This window comes from Arachis ipaensis, chromosome B4 (assembly GCF_059453495.1).
Source record: "Arachis ipaensis isolate K30076 ecotype BB chromosome B4, ASM5945349v1, whole genome shotgun sequence".
NCBI lineage: Eukaryota > Viridiplantae > Streptophyta > Magnoliopsida > Fabales > Fabaceae > Arachis > Arachis ipaensis.
Genome location: NC_142439.1, coordinates 46,321,867 through 46,336,961, shown reverse-complemented (window position 1 = coordinate 46,336,961; position 15,095 = coordinate 46,321,867). Strand labels below are relative to the sequence as shown.

General features: G+C 39.7%; 1 non-coding gene across 1 annotated transcript; it reads right to left on the bottom strand.

Moving 5' to 3' along the window:
* Positions 1-10,261: 10,261 nt before the first annotated feature.
* LOC148567423 (small nucleolar RNA R71) lies at positions 10,262-10,369 on the bottom strand. Its single transcript, XR_015882124.1, has one exon. It is a non-coding gene; the product is annotated as a small nucleolar RNA R71 (small nucleolar RNA).
* Positions 10,370-15,095: the final 4,726 nt, after the last annotated feature.

Below are 15,095 nucleotides of genomic sequence, written 5' to 3'. Positions count from 1 at the left end.
TAAGAACATGCATTTTTAACCTAACTAAACCAAGTAGAAATTAAATGAGGCCAACAAAATTATCTAAACAAGATGATAAAGCTAAAAAAGGAATGCAGAGGAAGACAGGGAAAACTGGGTGGTGCAGGAATAGAATCGGAAAGGAAGGGAAAAGGGAGTGCCACCCAGAGATGGCGGCGGCACGGTGGTACAGTGGCTGTCTGCGGCGGCGCTTGGGGTTGGCGGGAAGGGTGAGAGGATAGAGAGGAAAGAGAAGAAGAAGAAAGGAAGGGAGAGAGGAGTGGTCGGCGGCAGACCCGGGTCGCCGGACTGGGGCGGTGGTGCAAAGTTGATTGTGGTGTGTGGTGGTTGTTGCATTGGAGGAAAGAGAAGGAGAGAAAAGGGCGTTGGGGTGAGAGGGGGTAGGGCTACGCGAGTGAGAAGGGTGCTTCGCGTGAGGGTTAATAAAATTTAAATCCACGCGTACGCGTGGGTCACACCTGAGCATGGATGCGACAAAAATGCATCGATGCATACGCGTCGTAGACGCGAACGCGGGATGGGGGATAAATGAAGATGGCGCATACGCGTGAAGCACGCGTACGCGTTGGCCGAAATTGTGCTAAACGCACAGTGCCAGCGTCGTTTTCGCGCAACTCTCTGTTCAGATTGAAGGGGGCAAGATTTCACATGTGACGCGTTCGCGTTCCGCACGCCCACGCGTGGTGTGCGAGAAATGAAATTGACGTGTACGCGTCAGGGTCGCGTATGCGTGGCTTGAATTGTGCCTCGAGCACACCAGCCGCACGCTTCCATCAGAACTCTCTGTTCGTTGGATGGGGGAACTAAATTGGTGTCGACGCCAACGCATGGCCTACGCGCACGCGTGGTATGGCTTTTTTTATGAAGAATGCATAATGCAGATGATTATGCAAAAATTATGAATGAACACTAATAAAGATAAAATGAAATAAAATAATACTAAGAATAAAAAATAAAAGATCATACCATGGTGGGTTGTCTCCCACCTAGCACTTTTAGTTATTATCCTTAAGTTGGACATTTGGTGGCTCCTTATCATGGTGGCTTGTGCTTGAACTCATCTTAAAACTGCCACCAATGCTTGGACTTCCAATAAGCTCTATCTATTCCAAGTAAATCCCCCAAGCTTTGATTGAGATCTTCACAAGCTTTGAGCTCCCAAAATTGATCCTTATATTTTCCCGGATCCCAAATCTTGTTTCTATACCCGTTTTGAAGTGGATTACCATTGTCCCAACCGGGTTGCAAGCAGTCTGAATTCTCTATGCAATACCAAACTCTTTTCTTAGATCCAACCAAATGTTCACTAGCTCCGCCCTTGCATCTAGCTCTTGCAGTATCGACCTTGATGAGCCTTGATTTGCAACTCGAACCACTAAACATCCTTCTCTTATGCTTAATGCCACAAAGCTTCCTAAGTTGGCCATCCGTTTCAAGAATACCATATTCAAGTGGAACAGTAAAGCGGATAGAGATAAGTCTTATCCACTCAAATGAAGGAGTAGATGGCCACCTAGGTAGAGAAATCTCCAACATTCTTGACAAAGCGTACTCAACTCCCGTCCAACCCTTGCGAAGCACCTCCGCTTCCACATCATTCTCAGAATCAATCAGGGAAGGGTCTTCATATTCATGGAGCTCATTTGCGGATGTAGATTCATCACTAGGAGGACTTGATTCATGATCCTCATTACCAAGGGAACTTGCTTCCTGATCTATCCCATCCAAGTCTTCATAGGAAATATGCCATGGAGGTTGTGCACTAGCCTTCTTGGCATCAATTTCAATCTTCTTGGAGGGATACTCTACAACTCTTGATTCCCATGGAGGTTCAGCGTCTCCTAAGTCTTCAACCACTTCTTCCCCTTCAACTATTACGGCTTCCTCCACTTGTTCCAATACAAAGCCATGTTCCTTATTGTCCACCGGATTTTCTAGTTTCTCCTTCATGTTACGCTCTTCTAATGATTCTCCGCATGTAGCCATGGGAGTGCTTTGAGTATCAAAGCGCAGAGAGGCTAAATTACTTACTACCTCGGTCAAGGTAGCTATGAACTCTTGTGTCGTCCTTTGCATCTCTCTTTGCCCTTGAAGAAGAACTCTTAGAGTGTCATGCGTTGAAGATTGGGGTGGATATGAAGGTTCATTACTTGGGAGGAAGGGTTCATGATAATAAGGTTGTGGTGGTTCAACATTCTCTATATTTTCCACTTGTTGCACAACACACTTCAATTCCTTGTTCTTAAGTTGAGATTCTTTAGCCATGAGAGCTTCGTGTGCTTTCTCGGTTTCCCACTTGCTCAATTGATGAAGGGTTGCTTGAAATTGATCCAGTGTTTCCTTGAGACGATCTTTTGACTCTTGTTCCACTTGGATATCATAAGATGGATCATAAGGCTCTTGGATTGATGGATATGGACATGGTGTATATGGAGCTAGTGGTTCTTGGAAGTAATTGGGTTGGAATTGGGGTGCTTCCATATATGGTTCATATGGCTCATAAGGTGGTTGGTATGGTGTTTGGTAGTAGGGTGCTTGTGAGTATGGTGGCGCAAAGCTATGTTGAGAAGGGGGTTCATAGGCATATGGTGGGGTTTGTTGGTAACTACAATGGGGTCCACCATATCCATCGTCTTGGTCCACACTTTGGAATGGCTCTTGCCCAGAGTAATTTGGTGGCGGTTGATTATCACGAAAAGGTCCACCATAACCATGGTCTTGGGATGCATTGTAGAATGGTTGTTGTTCATGGCACATTGGAGGAGGATGTTGCCGAAAGGGTTGATCAAATCCTTGTGGCTCCTCCCATCTTTGATTGTTCCAATCTTGATGCATGTCCTCATTGTAGCTTCCATTCCCTACAACATAATTTAAACCAAACTCGTAGCCAAAGGGGTGAGAATTCATAGTAACAAAAGAAAGTAAAGACAAAAACTAAATAGAAAATAATGAGAATAAACTCCTAAAACTAGAAACAACTAACAAAGAAACGAAAAAGCAAAATTATTCACAATATTAACAATAACCAATAATATGGCACACATTTGCAATTCCCCGGCAACGGCGCCATTTTAATAAGTGGATTTTTGCTAGTAAAGAATTCACAATAAATCCTCATTGCAAGTATAGTATCTAAACCAACAAATAATCCTTTCATACAAAAAGTTGGTTGTCACTAAAACAAACCCAATAAAATTAAACCGAAGTATTTAAATCTCGGGTCATCTCTCAAGGAATTGCAGGGAAGTATGTTACTATTGGTTATGGAAAAGTATCTTTTGGGGTTTTGAATAAGGAACAAGAAATGTAAATGATAAGAAAATAAACTAATAATTAATAAAGCTCTTAGCAAGGTATGAGAATTAGAAGTCCTATCCTAGTTATCCTTATCAATTGTGATGAGAATTATCCATTGCTCCCACTTAGTTAACCTCTAATAATGAAGGAAAGTCAAGTGGATGAATCAATTTGATTCCTCAAGTCCTAGTCAACTCCTAAGGAAAGGCTAGCTTTAGAGGGATCCAAATCAACTAGCAAATTTCAATTATCAATCAACAAAAGAGTTTGATAACTCAAGAGTCTCCAATTACTCAACCAAAGCCAAAAGGGGAAAAATATACACTAAAATCCAACCAAGCATTTTATCAAACACTTGGAAGGCACAACATAAAAGCATAGAAAAGCAATAAGAGATAATAAAATCCAAACAACCAATGGAAAGCATCAATAACATAAATCGAAAAAAGCAATCATAAATATGAAATACCTCAAATCGCATTAAATAGAAAATTAAATTTAACATGGAGTTCATAAACTAAAGTAGCAACACAAAGTAATCAACAAGGGGAATAAATAAACTAGAAAGCTAGAACAATTATAAGTAGAAGAGAAACTAAATTGAAATAAGATAGAATTCAGAAGTTGAGAAGAACTAAACCAAAAAATCCTAAAACCTAGAGAGAAAATAGAGCCTCTCTTTCTAGAAAACTACATCTAAAACCTAAAATTCTGTGAATGAAGTGTTGTGTGAATGAATAAATGATTTCTCCCACTCTGCAGCCTTTAGTCTGTGTTCTCGGGATTGGAATTGGGCCAAAAAGGAGCCCAGAAATTGCCCCAGCGCTTTCTGCAATTTCTGCATGTGGCGCATGTCACGCGTACGCGTCAGTCACGCGTACGCGTCGCTTGGCAAAATTCCTTGCCACGCGTACGTGTCACTTGTCTTCTGCACTAGTCATGCGTACGCATTGCTGCCAGCTTCTCAAAACTTCATTTTCTTGTGTTCCTTCCAATTTTGCATGTTTCCTTTCTATCCTCTAAGTCATTCCTGCTCTATAAAGCCTGAAAACACTTAACACACAGATCACAGCATCGAATGGTACTAAAGGGTAATTAAAAATTGACAGTTTAAAGGCCTAGGAAACATGTTTTCAGCTATATCACAGAATTAGGAAGGATCTGTAAAATCATGCAAATTATATGAATAAGTGAGCAAAGAATTGATAAAAACCACTCAATTTAGCACAAGATAAACCATAAAATAGTTGTCATGGTGCAGATGAGACTACTCTTTGGATGTATGCCTTTCTGGTTTCTCTTGAGGGGAAGGCAAGGGAGTGGTTCTACACTCAACCTGAAGCAGTCGTTACCAATTGGGATCTGCTCATAACGGAGTTCCTGGAAAAATACTTCCTAGCTAAAGTTACAGAGAAACCGAGGAAAGAAATTTCCTGCATTATCCAAGGCGAGTCAGAGACTCTATATGAATATTTGGAGCGCTTCAGGAATCTCTTAGACTCATGTCCCCACCCCAAGATTGACCAGTTGGTGTTGATCAGCTACTTCACACATGGAATGAAGCCTCAGGATAAAACTGCATTAGATGCTGCGAGTAATGGTTCTCTGAAGAAGTACAAGACGGCGACAGAAGCTTGGCAACTGATCACCGATCTAGCTGAGTCTACCCGGAATGTTAGGCACAGGAACAACCATCCCAAGGCTATTGCGAAAGTTTCCTCTAGTAGTGAGACTGCTGCTCTCACACAGACTCTGGGAGAGATGACTAACATCCTTAAGCAGCTACAGCTGAATCAACAACAACCTCAGCCTCCTCCACAACAACAGTGTCAACAGTTGGTTCCTCCGAGAGTGTACAGAATATGTGCCTGTTATACTCATTACACTGATGAGTGTCCGCAGCTCCAACAAGAAGACAACACCTTTGCAGCTACTCATAATTTCTATGACCGCCCGAATCAAGGATACTATCAACAAGGTGGCAATTGTAACCAAGGTGGAAGCTACAATCAAGGTTGGCAAGATAACTCCAACCAAGGCTGGAGAGATAATTCCAAGGGATGGAGGGACAACTACAACCGAGGAGGTAGATACAATAGTGGAAATTAGAGGTGGAACAACAACAACAATAGGTAGTAGAATCCTGCTTACCAGCAGTAGAACCAAAACCAGCCTTACAGAGCACCTCACCAAAGGCGGTCTCAAGCACCTCAGAACATCCAACAGCAGACCCCTCAAATCACTTACCCCCCTTCTTCTTCTAATGACGAGATGCTTCGATCTCTTGCGCAATGAAAACAAGAAATTAAGAATACACTTACCTCTACCATAAATGGTCTGAACGCTACCCTACAAGCACTCATCTTCCAGATGGAGTCACTATCTACCCCCAATAATCAACCTTCAAGCTCCAGTGCAATCCCTTCTTAACCTTTACCAAACTCCAAAGGGGGAATCAATGCCATCACTTTGAGGTCCGAAACCACATTGCAAGAGAGGAGTCATGAGGAGCCAAGCTCAAAGGTAGACACTCAAGTTGAGGACATTGTTGAGGTAGAGGATGTTGAAGAAGGGGAGGAAGTACAGGGCATGGTTGAAGAAGAAGCAGCTCAACCAGGGAATGGAGTACCAAAGGGAGATGAAGTTACAAGAGAAGCTATTCCCATTCCATTTCCACACTTTGCTAGGAAATCCAGGAAGAAGATGGAGCTAGACCCCAAGATGATGGAGATCTTCAAAAAGGTTGAGGTAACCATTCCCTTTTTTGATGCCATTCGCCAGGTACATAAGCATGCTAAGTTTCTAAAGGATTTATGCATGAATAAAGATTAAATACAGGATTTAGAAATTATTCCTCTAGGTAGCTCTATTTCTGCTTTAATGGGTGATATACCAGAAAAATGTAGTGATCCAGGTCCATAAACGGTTACTATTACTATAGAAGGTGTAAAATTTTGTGACTGCATCTGTGATTTAGGCGCGTGTGTGAGTATTATGCCATTATCTATATATGATGCTTTGAGGCTCCCTCCCTTAAAAAGGTCTGCAGCACGTTTTGTTTTGGCAGATAAAAGTATAATCTTAGTGGTAGGAATTTCTGAGTACGTGCTAGTGAGCATTAAGGGGCTCACATTCCCAATTGACTTCTACATCTTGGAGATGCCCCCTAATGACTCAGGAAGACCATCATCCATCCTGATTGGAAGACCATTTCTGAAGACTTCAAAGTTTAAATTGGATGCTTCCTCAGGAACTTACTCCTTTGAGATAGATGGCAGAACAGTGAGCTTCAACATGGATGAAGCCATGAAGCATTGATGAGCGGATAATTTATACGCTTTTTGGCACTGCTTTTACATAGTTTTCAGTATGATTTAGTTAGTTTTTACTATGTTTTTATTAGTTTTCAAGAAAAATTCACATTTCTAGACTTTACTATGAGTTTCTGTGTTTTTTTGTGATTTCAGGTATTTTCTGGCTGAAATTAAGGGACCTGAGCAAAAATCTGATTCAGAGGCTGAAAAAGGACTACAGATACTGTTGGATTCTGACCTTCCTGCACTCGAAATAGATTTTCTGGAGCTACAGAAACCCAATTGGCGCGCTCTCAATTGTGTTGGAAAGTAGACATCCTGGGCTTCCCAGCAATATATAATAGTCCATACTTTGTCCGAGTTTTGATAATGCAAACTGGCGTTTGAACGCCCACTTTCTACCTTATTCTGGCGTTAAACGCCAGAACTGGCATAAAAGTTGGAGTTAAATGCCCAAACTGGCACCAAAGCTGGCGTTTAACTCCAAGAAAAGTCTCTACACGTGAAAGCTTCAATTCTCAGTCCAACCACACAGCAAGTGGGCCCCAGAAGTGGATTTCTGCACTATCTGCAATTAGTTACTTATTTTGTGTAACCCTAGCTACTAGTTTAGTATAAAAACTACTTTTAGGGATTTATTTTTATCGCTCTTTTTATCTTTGGATGTTTATACCTTAGACCATGGAGGCTGGCCTCACGGCCATGCCTGAAACCTTTCACTTATGTATTTTCTACGGTGGAGTTTCTACACCCCAAAGATTAAGGTATGGAGCTCTTCTGTTCTTCATGAATTAATGCAAAGTACTATTGTTTTTCTATTCAATTCAAGCTTATTTTTATTCCAAGATATTCATTTATACACAAGAACATGATGAATGTGATGATTATGTGACACTCATCACCATTCTCAAATATGAACGCGTGCCTGACAACCACTTCCGTATCTCTTAGCCTCCATTCCAAAAGATCGGAGTCTTCGTGGTATAAGCTAGAATTAATTGGCAGCATTCTTGAGATTCGGAAAGTCTAAACCTTGTCGTGGTATTCTGAGTAGGATCTGGGATGGGATGACTGTGACGAGCTTCAAACTTGCGAGTGTTGGGCGTAGTGACAGACGCAAAAGGATCAATGGATCCTATTCCAACATGAGTGAGAACCGACAGATGATTAGCCATGCGGTGACAGTGCATTTGGACCATTTTTGCTAAGAGGACGAACGGTAGCCATTGCCAATGGTGAATCCCCAACATACAGCTTGCCATGGAAAGGAGTATGAATGATTGAATGAAGACAGTAGGAAAGCAGAGATTCAGAAGCAACAAGCATCTCCATACGCTTATCTGAAATCCCACCAATGAATTACATAAGTATTTCTATCTTATTTTACATTTTATTTATATTTTAATTATCAAAACCTCATAACCATTTGAAATCTGCCTGACTAAGATTTACAAGGATGAATACATAGCTTGCTTCAAGACGACAATCTCCGTGGGATCGACCCTTACTCACGTAAGGTTTATTACTTGGACGACCCAGTGCACTTGCTGGTTAGTTATGCGGAGTTGTGAAAAGGAGTTGAGATTACAACCGTGCGTACCAAGTTTATGGCACCGTTGAGATCACAATTTCGTGCACCAAGTTTTTGGCGCCGTGGGGATTGTTCAAGTTTGGACAACTGACGGTTCATCTTGTTGCTCATATTAGGTACTTTTATTTTATGTTTAAACTTTTTAATTTTATTTATTTTCGAAAAATTTCCAAAAAAATAAATAAATTATTCTATGACTTCAGGCTTTTTAAGAATGAATTCTAGAGTTTCATCATGATCTGTTGAACCCTGGCTGGCTGTTAAGCCATGTCTAATTTTTAGACTGAGGCTTCCACTTATCATGACAAGAGCCCTTGGACTCCCATCTAATCAGCTGTTGTATGTCTGATTTGTATGCTAAAGCTTGGCTGGCCATTGGCCATGTCTAATTCCTGGACCGGAGTTTTAGACTAACATTGCATGATTCCTGGAATTCTCATTAAAAATTTTGAATTCCTTATTTTCTTTTTCAAATAATTTTTGAAAAATAAAAAAAAAAATTAATAAAATCATAAAACCAAAAAGAATTTTGTGTTTCTTGTTTGAGTCTAGTGCCAAATTTTAAGTTTGGTGTCAATTGCATCTTTTTAATTTTTCTTAAAATTTTTGAAAAATCATGCATGGTGTTCTTCATAATCTTCAAGTGGTTCTTGATGATTTTCTTTGTTTGATCTTTGCATTTTCTTGTTTTGTGTCTTTTCTTGTTTTTCATATGCATTCTTGAATTATTAGTGTCTAAAGTTTAAAAATGTTTAAGTTTGGTGTCTTGCATGTTTTTCTTTTCTTAAGAATTTTCAAAAAAATGTTCTTGATGTTCATCATGATCTTCAAAGTGTTCTTGGTGTTCATCTTGACATTCAAAGTGTTCTTGCATACATTCTTTGTTTTGATCTTAACTTTTCATGTTTTGCATCATTTTTATGTTTTTCTCTTCCTTCATTAAAAATTAAAAAATAAAAAATATATCATTCCTTATTTCAGTCCTAAATTTCAAAAATTTGAATTGATTTAGTCATAATTTTTTTAAATTTAAGTGTTTCTTATGAGTCAAGTCAAATTTTCAATTTAAAAATTCTATCTTTTTCAATTCTTTTTCAAAAATCAAATCTTTTTCATCTTTTCTTTCATATTTTTGAAAACTTTTAAAAATTGATTTTCAGAATCTTTTTCTTACTTTTATTTCATAATTAAATGCTAACAATTAATGTGATTGATTCAAAAATTTCAAGTTGTTACTTGCCTATTAAGAAAAGTTTCAATCTTTAAATTTTAAAATCATATCTTTTAGTTTCTTGTTAGTCAAGTAATCAACTTTAATTTCAAAATCAAATCTTTTTTTTCTTTTTCAAATCTTTTTCAATTAACTACTTGACTTTTTGTTTGATTTTAAAAAGTTTTCTCTCCTTCATTCTATTCTTCTATTCTTCTACTCATATAAAGGAATCTCTATACTGTGACATAGAGGATTCCTATTCTTTTCTGTTCTCTTCTTTTTCATATGAGCAGGAGCAAGGATAAAAACATTCTTGTTGAAGCTGATCCGAAACCTGAAAGGACTCTAAAGAGGAAGCTAAGAGAAGCTAAAGAGCAACACTCTGGAGAGGACCTGACAGAATTTTTCAAAAAAGAAGAGGAGATGACCGAACCCAATAACAATGGTGAAGATGCAAGGGAGATGCTTGGTGACTTTATTGCACCCTCTTCTAACTTCTTTGGAAGAAGCATCTCAATTCCTGCCATTGGAGCAAATAACTTTGAGCTTAAGCCTCAATTAGTTTATCTAATACAACAGAATTGCAAGTTTCATGGACTTCTATTGGAGGATCCTCATCAGTTCTTAGCTGAATTCTTGTAAATCTGTGACACTGTTAAGACCAATGGAGTTGATCCCGAGGTCTACAGGCTTATGCATTTCCCTTTTGTTGTAAGAGACAGAGCTAGAACATGGTTGGATTCACAACCTAAAGAAAGCCTGAACTCTTGGGAAAAGCTGGTCAGTGCTTTCCTGGCCAAATTCTTTCCACCTCAAAAGATGAGCAAGCTTAGAGTGGAAATCCAAACCTTCAGACAAAAAAAAGGTGAGTCCCTCTATGAAGCTTGGGAAAGATATAAGAAATTGATCAAAAGGTGTCCTACTGACATGCTTCCAGAATGGAGCATCATATGTATATTCTATGATTGTCTGTCTAAGTTGTCAAAAATGTCATTGGACAATTCTGCAGGAGGATCTCTTCATCTGAGAACCCCTGCAGAAGCTCAAGAACTCATTGAAATAGTTGCAAATAACCAGTTCATGTACACCACTGAGAGGAATCCTGTGAACAATAGAACGCCTCAGAAGAAAGGAGTTCTTGAAATTGATACTCTGAATGCCATATTGGCTCAGAACAAAATATTGACTCAGTAAGTCAATATGATTTCTCAGAGTCTGAATGAATTGCAAGCTGCATCCAACAGTACTAAAGAAGCATCTTCTGAACAAGAAGCTTATGATCCTGAGAACCCTGCAATGGCAAAGGTGAATTATATGGGAGAACCCTATGGAAACACCTATAATCCTTCATGGAGAAATCATCCAAATTTCTCATGGAAGGACCAACAGAAGCCTCAACAAGGCTTCAATAATGATGGTAGAAGAAATAGGTTTAGCAATAGCAAGCCTTTTCCATCATCTTCTCAGTAACAGACAGAGAATTCTGAACAGAGCCATTCTGTCCTGGCAACCATAGTCTCTGATCTATCTAAGACCACACTAAGCTTCATGAATGAAACAAGGTCCTCCATTAGAAATTTGGAGGCACAGGTGGGTCAGCTGAGTAAGAAGATTACTGAAACTCCTCCCAGTACTCTCCCAAGCAATACAGAAGAAAATCCCAAGAGAGAGTGCAAGGCCATAACCATGTCCAACATGGCCGAACCTGGATAGACTGAGGAGGACGTGAGTCCCAGTGAGAAAAGCCTCATGGGACGTCCTCTGGACAGAAAGGAGTTTCCCTTTGAGGAACCGAAGGAATCTAAGGCTCATACAGAGACCATAGAGATTCCATTAAACTTCCTTCTGCCATTCATGAGCTCTGATGAATATTCTTCCTCTGAAGAGGATGAAGACATCACTGAGGAGCAAGTTGCTAAATATCTAGGAGCAATCATGAAGCTGAATGCCAAGTTATTTGGTAATGAGACTTGGGAGGATGAACCCCCCTTGTTCACCAATGAACTGAATGCATTAATGAGGCCGACATTACCTCAAAAGAAACCGGATCCCGGAAAATTATTCATACCTTGTACCTTAGGCACCATAACCTTTGAGAAGGCTCTGTGTGACCTAGGGTCAGGGATAAACCACATGCCATTCTCTGTAATGGAGAAACTGAGAATCTTTGAGGTACAAGCTGCAAGAATCTCACTAGAGATGGCAGATAAATCCATAAAACAGGCTTATGGACTAGTAGAGAACGTGCTGGTGAAGGTTAAAGGCCTTTACATCCCTACTGATTTCATAATCCTAGACACTGAGAAGGATGAGGATGAATCTATCATCCTTGGCAGACCCTTCCTAGCCACAGCAAAAGCTATGATTGATGTTGACAGAGGAGAGTTGGTCCTTCAGTTGAATGAAGACTACGTTGTATTCAAGACTCAAGGTTCTTCTTCTATAATTATGGAGAGGAAGCATGAACAACTTCTCTCAATACAGAGTCAAACAAAACCCCCACATTCAAACTCTAAGTTTGGTGTTGGGATGCCACAATCAAACTCTAAGTTTGGTGTTGAGAGGCCACAACCAAACTCTAAGTTTGGTGTTGAGAGGCCCAACGCTGCTCTGATTATCTGTGAGGCTCCATGAGAGCTCACTGTCAAGCTATTAACATTAAAGAAGCACTTATTGGGAGGCAACCCAGTGTTATTTAATTATATCTATTTATTTTTCATTGTTATTTTATGTTTTCTTTAGGTTGATGATCATGTGAAGTCACAAAAACAACTGAAAAATCAAAAACAGAATGAAAAATATCATTAAAAATAGCTCACCTTGGAGGAAGAGCTTACTGGCGTTTCAACGCCAGTAAGAGTAGCAGAATGGGCGTTAAACGCCAAGTCCGGCACCATTCTGGGCGTTAAATGCCAGAAACAGGCACCAGACTGGCGTTTAATGCCAGAACAGGGCACTAAGTTGGTGTTAAACGCCAAGAAAGGGAGAAAAGCTGGCGTTAAACGCCAGAAACAAGCAGCAACCTGGCGTTTAACGCCAAAATTGCACTCTAAGGGCATTTTGCATGTCTAAATGGAGCAGGGATGCTAAGTCCTTGACCCCTCAGGATCTGTGGACCCCACAGAATCCCCACTAACCTCAACTCACTCTCTCTTCTTCACACCTTTTCATAACACTCTTCCCCAAATACCCTTCACCAATCACCTCAATACCTCTTCCCCAAACACAACAAACATCTTATACCCCCTTTGCTGAATTTACCCTATCCCTCCATCTCCTCCATTTTCTTCTTCTTCTCCTTCATTCTTTCTTCTTTGCTCGAGGACAAGCAAATACTTTAAGTTTGGTATGGTAAAAGCGTTGCTTTTTGTTTTTCCATAACCATTTATGGCACCAAAGGCCGGAGAAACCACTAGAAAGAGGAAAGGGAAGACAATTGCTTCCACATCTGAGTCATGGGAGATGGAGAGATTCATCTCACAAGCCCATCACTAAGAAAAGGATGGAGCAAACAAGAGAGCCCACTCATGGACCTCAACAAGAGCATGAGGAAATTCCTCATCATGAAATCCCTGAGATGCCTCAAGGGATGCACTTTCCTCCACAAAACTATTGGGAGCAAATCAACACCTCCTTAGGAGAATTGAGTTCCAACATGGGACAACTAAGGATGGAGCACCAAGAGCACTCCATCCTCCTCCATGAAATTAGAGAAGACCAAAGAGCCATGAGGGAGGAGCAACAAAGGCAAGGAAGAGACATTGAGGAGCTAAAGCACTCCATAAGACCTTCAAGAGGAAGAACTAGCCGCCATCACTAAGGTGGACCCGTTCTTTAATTTCCTTGTTCTTTATTTTTCTGTTTTTCGTTTACTATGCTCTATGTTTATTCATGTTTGTGTCTTTATTACATGATCATTAGTGTTTAAGTGTCTATGTCTTAAAGCTATGAATGTCCTATGAATCCATCACCTTTCTTAAATAAAAAAAATATTCTAAATGCAAAAGAACAAGAAGTACATGAATTTCGAATTCATCCTTGAGATTAGTTTAATTATTTTGATGTGGTGACAATACTTTCTACTTTCTGAATGAATGCTTGAACAGTGCATATTTTTGATAGTGAAATTTATGAATGTTAAAATTGTTGGATCTTGAAAGACTAATGAAAAAGGAGAAATGTTATTGATAATCTGAAAAATCATAAAATTGATTCTTGAAGCAAGAAAAAGCAGTGAAGAACAAAGCTTGCGAAAAAATTGGCGAAAATAAAAAAAAAGGGGGAAGAAAATGAAAAAGCAAGCAGAAAAAGCCAAGAGCTCTTTAAACCAAAAGGCAAGAGCAAAATGCCAGTAACCCTTTAAACTAAAAGGCAAGGATAAAAAGGATCCAAGACTTTGAGCATTAATGGATAGGAGGACCCAAAGAAATAAAATCCTGGCCTAAGCGGCTAAACCAAGCTGTCCCTAACCATGTGCTTGTGGCGTGAAGGTGTCAAGTGAAAGCTTGAGACTGAGTGGTTAAAGTCGTGGTCCAAAGCATAAAAAAAAAGTGTGCTTAAGAGCTCTGGACACCTCTAATTGGGGACTTTAGCAAAGCTGAGTCACAATCTGAAAAGGTTCACCCAGTTATGTGTCTGTGGCATTTATGTATCCGGTGGTAATACTGGAAAACAAAGTGCTTAGGGCCACGGCCAAGACTCATAAAGTAGCTGTATTCAAGAATCAACATACTGAACTAGGAGAATCAATAACACTATCTAAATTCTGAGTTCCTATAGATGCCAATCATTCTGAACTTCAAAGGATAAAGTGAGATGCCAAATCTGTTCAGAGGCAAAAAGCTACTAGTCCCACTCATCTAACTGAAGCTAAGTTTCATTGATATTTTGAAATTTATAGTATATTCTCTTCTTTCTATCCTATTTGATTTTCAGTTGCTTGGGGACAAGCAACAATTTAAGTTTGGTGTTGTGATGAGCGGATAATTTATACGCTTTTTGGCACTGCTTTTACATAGTTTTTAGTATGATTTAGTTAGTTTTTACTATGTTTTTATTAGTTTTCAAGCAAAATTCACATTTCTGGACTTTACTATGAGTTTGTGTGTTTTTCTGTGATTTCAGGTATTTTTTGGCTGAAATTGAGGGACCTGAGTAAAAATCTGATTCAGAGGCTGAAAAAGGACTGCAGATGCTGTTGGATTCTGACCTCCCTGCACTCGAAATGGATTTTCTGGAGAAACAGAAACCCAATTGGCACGCTCTTAATTGCGTTGGAAAGTAGACATCCTGGGCTTTCCAGCAATATATAATAGTCCATTCTTTGCCTGAGTTTTGATAATGCAAACTGGCGTTTGAACTCCCACTTTCGACCCTATTTTGGCATTAAACGCCAGAACTGGCATAAAAGCTGAAGTTAAACGCCCAAACTGGCACCAAAGCTGGTGTTTAACTACAAGAAAAGTCTCTACACGTGAAAGCTTCAATGCTCAGCCCAAGCACACACCAAGTCTCTACACCCCAGAGTTTATCACTTCATGGAGTTTCTACACCCTATAGTTTCTATTCAATTCAAGTTATTCTTATTCCAAGATATTCATTCGCACCCAAGAACATAATGAATGTGATGATTATGTGACACTCATCACCATTCTCACCA